The following is a 7,074-nucleotide window of genomic DNA, read 5'->3' on the forward strand; positions in this document are numbered from 1 at the left end:
TAAAATAATGTCAATTGGATCAGTATTAAAAAAGAATGGATCAGCAAAGTCTTCATTATTCAACTTAGGCAAAGATATCTCACGCGAACAATTAATTGGCTTGTATGAGGAAATATTCGATAGGACTAATGCGGTGCAAGATAAGATTGGCCGTTTCCACCGCGACAATAAATCAATATCAACAGTGTGTTTCGATAATCTTTCGCACTTAGTCCCTATTCCAATCACCTTACATTGGGACTTCCGCCTAGGCAGACGTAATACTTACGGCAGATTCAGAAATTAAGGTTCCTTGAGAGCCAGGATCCAAAAGAGCACGCAATGAGAAATGACCATGTTTAGTATTAGCGAAAAGGCGTATAGTATATAATAATACGTTATGTCGAGTTGAGTAGGAACTATGTGCAGCTACTGGATCACTGTCACAAAGTGGTTGTGGGACTATGTTAGTGTTCTGTACAGAAACAGACTCTTCAACGTGTAATATTGTATGGTGAGGTTGTTTACAAGTACCGCACCTATTCAAACTATTGCAGTTATCTTAAGTATGATTGGCAGACAAGCAATTTCTACAAATATTCCTATTACCCAAATCTCATGCTTCGATTTTAAAGGCAAAGCCAGGAACTTGTAACATTGTGAAAGATAATGAGGGTTTCCACAAAAATGGCATAAATTTGATTTAGGTTTTGAAACATTAGCGTTATGAACATATGACTGTTTCTTATTCTTAGGATTGTTTCCTTGAGAATGTTTAATTTTGGCATATGGCAACTCATTCAATGATTTCACAAATCTAAAAGTTCTTTCTAAGAAAGAAAACATTTCCGACAAGTTTGGAACTTCAGTTGTTGACTTCGAAGAATGTTCCCATTCTCTTCTTGTCTGAAGATAAAGTTTTTGACAAATTAAAAATATTAACAACGGATCCCATGTAGAAGTGTCAACTTCGAGATTTCTCAAAGAGGAAATGCATTCTTGGGTAGTAATAAAGATTTTATTCTAATAAAATCTTTATTACTATTGGAAACTGCCATCAGATTTTGGGACGTTAAAAGCTTTTGAATAAGAATTACTACTATCGCACGTCTATTGTGATATCCAGTCTCTAAAATATTCCAAGCTGACGTGTAATTAGATTCTGGGGCTGAAATAGTTTTAAGAGATCCAGCTTCTCCAGTAAGAGTTCCTTTTAGATAATAAAAGTTTTGAATCTTAGAAAGTGATCCGTTAGTATTAACTAATGATAAGTAAATATCACGAAATGGTATCAAATCAATGTGTTCTCCAGAAAATTTTGGAAGAGAAATCTTCGGGAGTTTTGCATCCATATTGACGGTCATATCAGCATGACCACTTGGCATAGCAAAAGTACTAGTCAATGGAGAACGGGTAGTATCAACTGGTAAACTATCTAATAGTCTACCTTTAAATGAAAAGTAAATTTCCGAAAATTCGAAGAAGCATTCATCTGCCATATATGGCACATCAGATGGATTTAAGGAAGTTTCCCGAATAACTCGTAAAATCTCATCATGTTGAAATTTAAAAGTTTGAAATAAATTATCAAGCTCCAAAATAAGAGAATCAATATAACCCCGTGTCTTTTCCGAATTATCCTTCGACAAAAATCGTTCACTAAGACGTCTAACTGTACTCAATGAATTTCTTTGAATTTCTATTAATGTTTGTAAATCAGCCATTTTGAAATATATTCAATATGAAAAGACAAGTAAGCTATCTATACGAAAAGACAAGTAAGCTATCAATTATTTTTCTCAAAATCTTTATTTCAAATCGTTTAAATATTTATGCAATTTTCCAATTTATTAAAATTTTGCAAATTAATGTATTATATTATCGGCGTGAACAATCACGTGGAGTGGTATATCCACGGTACTCAAGTTATCAAAATTTTTACTCTTAAAGTGTACAGACGTACATAGAAATTCAGAGTAAATGAGATTTAATATAGCAAAAAAATTAAATTAAATTCATGAAATAGATGAAAATTATTGTACAGTTGTACTAGCTATTTTTATTTGTACTAGCTATTTTTATTTTTTAAATAATAATTATTAATCGGAAGACTATAAACTTATTAGCCAACACGTTGCAAAGGTACGAAGATCATATTACCGTCAATTCGACAATTGTAGTAAAAATTTCAATATGTGAAAATATTCAAATTTTATTAAAATTATAAAATAACCTTGGGCCTTCCTCCTTTGTAATACTGTGGAATCTCAAGATTCCCGGGTTTCGGCACCAATGTTTAGGTATTTAGAAAATTTTTCAATTATATACATCGACTTTTTTTAAAATACAGTGGACGTCCAATAGTACGTACCCTCTTTATTACGAATGTCCAATAATACGAATGGCATAATTGTTGCATTGTCTACTCTATAGTACGAATAAAGACACAATTTTTCTGTTCGATAGTACGAATAACGCATTTTTATTGGAATTTTGGTTTTATTTACGTATGAATGAAGTTTTTATTTTATTATATATTTTCATTATTTTACAAAGTAATAAAAATCAAAGTTAAATTATGGATTTTCTAATAAGTAAAATGATCTTTATATACGTATATATAAACTGTCAATTTTGAAAGTAGTATGATTCCACATTCATGATTCCAAATTTTTAAGAGAAAATTTTAACTTAGAGAATTGTTTTTGAAAGTGGTATATTCCATTCAAGTTTCTAATAAAATTTGTATGTAATCTGAAAATGTTTAATACATTTTAGAACAGATATGTACATGCAAATTGTCTTTGGCAAACATATTTTTAAAAACATTGAAATTTAAAACCTTCTATATCTCATTTCAACCATATGACTCACGATACTTTCAAAGTTATGTACAAGAAATTTATTTGAAATATTACACATTTATTATATTTTGTTTCGTTATGTAATTTTTCATGAAAAATAAAAGAAAAATAAAAAATCCAATATTTTATGTGTATTATTTGAATTTAAACATACAAAATATGTTGTTCAATAATACGAATTTTTCAGCACTAAGAAAGGGCCTGACATTATATAATTCGTACTAGTGGACGTCCACTGTAACCCAAAAATAATGACACACGTTAACTTTTAATATTGTACATTCAGATTTATTAAAAAAGAAAACGCATGTCTACTTCTATCGACAGCTTAAAGAAGAATTTGCGAATATAAGAAAAAGCATAAATTTTAATATAATAAGTTTGTTTAAAATACAGACTTACAGAACAGTTACTTTCTTTCTCATTTACATTTTTTACAATTACACTCAATAAAAATCATTAAAATGTATAAGAGAAATTGAAAAGAGACAATTCTACTCAATGCAGCAACCCTCTCATCTGTACATACATATAAATTCATATTTACCAATGATCGTAATAATTAAGTGTAATGAATATTACAATTTATTATAATTATAGATAATGATCATTAACTTTAAATTCAATATATAAATATTAGGCTGAAGCAAAAAAATATATATTAATTCAATATGTTATAACATTTTAAATCTAGAAATTTTATGTAGATGGTAATTTGTATTTTTCCCAACAGTACGCGAACGCTAATTTATCCAAATAAATAAAAATCTGATCAATTATGATCCGATCTTCATTAGATTTGATTGAGAGATTTTGGCTTTATGTTAGCTTTTGGACACAAATTTGTTTTTTTTTTTTTTTGAACTTTGAGCGTTTTTTCTAACATATATTCATACAAAATCAAAAATTTTACTTTTTTGTCATTTCATATAGGGTACTCAGTAAAAAAGTACACTATACAACGCTAAAAAATTTACAAACTGAAGTGTTGTTATTAAGGCAAGAAAATGTTACGCTCTGTCGAGATTGGTTCTATTCACATTTTTCTGGTAAAATTGGACTAAATATGAAGATATACAGATCTTTAAAATAGGTTTCGGTAGTTTGGTTGGTATTATTAAATTATGATCATAATTTGATATAATGAGATAATTTTGAACTCTTGCATATGAATTTATGAAAATGCAGGTAATTAAAACCGATTTTAGTACACGCGGTGAGAAAACATGATTCAATATGGTTAGAAAACTATTCTATGTGGTTTCTAACAATATATTTATGGTTGTCATTAGAAACAATTGTAATTTTTATTAAATTCCATCAATAATTTAGTTATTGTGCACATTTATATGTTTATGGCAATTATTTTATTACATTTCTCAGAACTATCAAATAATCATTAAATGGTATGTTTTTGCGTTTATAAAATGTTCTGCTATCGCCATTTTTACATCAGTTTAGTGATTAATCTGTACTAGATCGGAATAAATAAAGTTTTACATGAACAAAGTGTTAAAAAATTTTTAAAAAAATAATTGCAGACAAAATAAAAAAAATTAAATAGAACTATAAAATATATAAAATATTATATATAAAAAATAATAATTTTAAATGTTACAAAAAAACTAGAAAACTATAAGCATTACAAAAAATAAAAATTATTTTAATATTGACATGAAAGTGTAGATATAATAATTTTTATTTATTGGCATATCAGTACTTGTGTTTATTTAAAAGAAAACTAAAAAATAATTTTAACTTAGGCCGAAAACATAACATGGTTATGTTTAATATATAACCATTAATTTGAATTTGAATAACCATTAACTTGAATTCTAAAAACATTGTATAAAGAGGTAATTATAAATTATCGTATCACTTACTGTTTATAATTTAGGTTGCCAGACATTCTTTATATGAAATAGTCAGTATTGAATAAAACTGCAAAGAAAAAATCTCGTCAAACATTCACAAAAATGATTATTTTTTGTTTTAATAGATTTGTTTTAACAGATTTCATTAGACTTCATGCAATATGAATTAGAGTAACAAATACAAAACATATTAACCTGTTGCTCTAAAACAATTTAGTTCTGACACGAACATTCGATATTACTACGAGCAAGTTTAAATTTTTTTATAAAACTTTTGAAAGTTTTTGTTTAAAAATGTCTAAAATAAAATAAGCTTTCTTTATCGTAACAGAACAATATAAACGAATTTTTGTAATTAAATTATATGGGAGGTACCACGCGCCCTGCTTCTTGTCCGCCCTCTTTTTGTTCTAAATAATCATATTGACACTAAAGTGTCTCCCGCAATATTTCAGGATTTTTTTAATAAGGGGGGGATTGGAATATGCCAAGCCCATAGCCATTTCGCCATAATGTAGCTTTTGCAGTTTCTGAAATATGCGACTTTTAATACTTATTTTGTATGTGGGCATGGCACTTCGCCCACATGCAATTTCAAAGTAAAAAGTAGCCTATAACTTCTTCAAGACATACAGGAATACACTGTGGAAATTTCAAGACAATCGGTTTAGCCGATTGGAAGTCTATAAACTTCAAATATACAAACACACATTAACTTTTATATATATAGATATACTAGCTAATACCCGGTGGGCTTCGCTACCGCAATAGAATTAAAAACATAATAGTTAAAATATTTATTGATTTAGTTATTAAATCATGCAGTTTTCTTAATTTCATTTGATGACAATATATTTCATTTAAATTCTAAAATAATACATTAATGAGAAAATTTCTAAAATTTAATATATACTTTTATTCTCAAAAAATAATTCTTATTCTAATGTCTTAGGATACACAATATTTTTTATTTTTCCCTCTGGTGCATATACATATAAATCTAAGGGATTTGTGAAAAATATGGACAGCTTTACAAATGCTAGGTTAATAGAAAATTGCAGGCGCTTAAAATGGAATGGCATCTCCGATGTGGTTATAGGAATACGTGGTAGCAATAGATCAGTTTCCTTAAACTTTCCTGTTATAATGGTCGCCTCAATAAGATTGTTCATTATTTTTTACTGTTATAGATTTGTGATTTGCTACCCTAAAAGCAATATAAATAAAAAACTCACTTCACGATTTTGAAAATTCTAACTACAATAGTTTTCCAGATTAACAATATGTTACATATGAGAGATGCCAAAGCAAGTTCGTCAATTTCTATCTATCTAAAATTTCAATTATCTAACAGTTTTCTAGATATACGAAATTTTGTATTTAACTCATATATGAGGCGCCAAGCCCTCCATTGAAAATCCGTTACTTTGTAAATGTTTACATGAATGTCAAAGTTATTCATGTAGAATTTGAAGATTATAGCTGTATTAGCTTCTTAGATATAAAAATTTTTCTATTTCATTCATGTGGGGGCTTCAAGCTCCCCAGATAAATCCGCCTTTTTCCTCCAAAATGTTCAGATGAATATTAAATTAATTTGTGCAAAATTTGAAGAATCTAGTTCTATTAAATCTATTGGATTTGATTCATATGGGAGGTGACAAGTCTGCCATTGGAAGTGCGCCCGTTATACTCTAAATGTTCAGATGAATTTCAAAGTTCTTCAAGTAGAATTTAAAGATTTTAGCTCTAATAGTTTCTCAGATATACGAATTTTTCTATTTTATTCATATGGGGCTTCAAGCCCCTCAGGTAAAAGACTCTACGAAAAAAACCTATTTTTATAGATTACTCTTAACTTATTACGTTGTAAACCGATGTTGCTTATTTCTAGTACCAAAATTCTTAGGACTATATTTTCGGTGAATTGGGCTGAATTCCTTTGCTTAGTTTTCGACTTATTATTTCATTAGGATCAATAATATACTTTGTTGGGACAAACTTATATATATACCCTCTATCACCACTAGTGGTGGTGGAGAGTATAATAATGGAAAAAATTAAATGCGTTTGTAGGAATACAAAGTGTATACTATAGTGACCGCAAAAAGTCAATATTGGAATCTTGTTCGCCTTAATCCCAAAAAACATAAAAAATCTAATTTTTGCCCAAAAAGCTACCATATGAAGCTATAACTCTGGAACGGTAAATATTAGAAACACGCTTGGTACCTCAAAACAAAGCTAATATTGTACTTTAAAGTTTATGTAACATACATATAGGCTTGCCAGACGTACTGTTTTCAGCAGTACGCGTACTTTTATTTCGTAATTGTACTTTTAACTGCATAACACCT

General features: G+C 28.5%; 1 protein-coding gene and 1 long non-coding RNA gene across 2 annotated transcripts in view; one reads left to right on the forward strand and one right to left on the reverse strand.

Moving 5' to 3' along the window:
- Positions 1-7,074, forward strand: part of LOC111685441 — a 197,202-nt gene that overhangs the window by 11,976 nt on the left and 178,152 nt on the right. The gene's annotated exons all lie outside the window — the stretch shown is intronic.
- LOC124420744 overlaps positions 4,181-7,074 on the reverse strand; it is a 14,126-nt gene continuing 11,232 nt past the window's right edge. Inside the window, exons 2-3 of the long non-coding RNA XR_006941350.1 lie at positions 4,727-4,784; positions 4,181-4,312 (exon numbers count right to left, since the gene is read on the reverse strand). This is a non-coding gene — a long non-coding RNA (uncharacterized LOC124420744). The remainder of the gene's footprint in view (positions 4,313-4,726; positions 4,785-7,074) is intronic.

This window comes from Lucilia cuprina, chromosome X (assembly GCF_022045245.1).
Source record: "Lucilia cuprina isolate Lc7/37 chromosome X, ASM2204524v1, whole genome shotgun sequence".
In the NCBI taxonomy this organism is placed as follows: Eukaryota; Metazoa; Arthropoda; class Insecta; order Diptera; family Calliphoridae; genus Lucilia; species Lucilia cuprina.